This window comes from Crocuta crocuta, unplaced genomic scaffold (genome assembly GCF_008692635.1).
Source record: "Crocuta crocuta isolate KB4526 unplaced genomic scaffold, BGI_CrCroc_1.0 scaffold248, whole genome shotgun sequence".
Lineage (NCBI taxonomy): Eukaryota > Metazoa > Chordata > Mammalia > Carnivora > Hyaenidae > Crocuta > Crocuta crocuta.
Window position 1 is genome coordinate 2036507 of NW_027532409.1, and position 233 is coordinate 2036739.

A 233-nucleotide genomic window follows, 5' to 3' on the forward strand; every position below is an offset into this window, starting at 1 on the left:
TTTGTTTGTTTTGTTACTTTTTCTTTTTTCTTTTTCTTTTTTTTTTTTTTTTGCTATTTCAAAACTGTTCTGACTATTTAAAAGCACTATTTTCTGACATTTGCTGGAAGATAGAAGTTGATTTTGGTATATTGATTATGCACCTGGAAACGGACCTTCATCAGAACCTGACCATAAACCTGACCATGGTGTCACCCTGACCTCAGACTTCCAGCCTCCAAAACAGGGGAAAT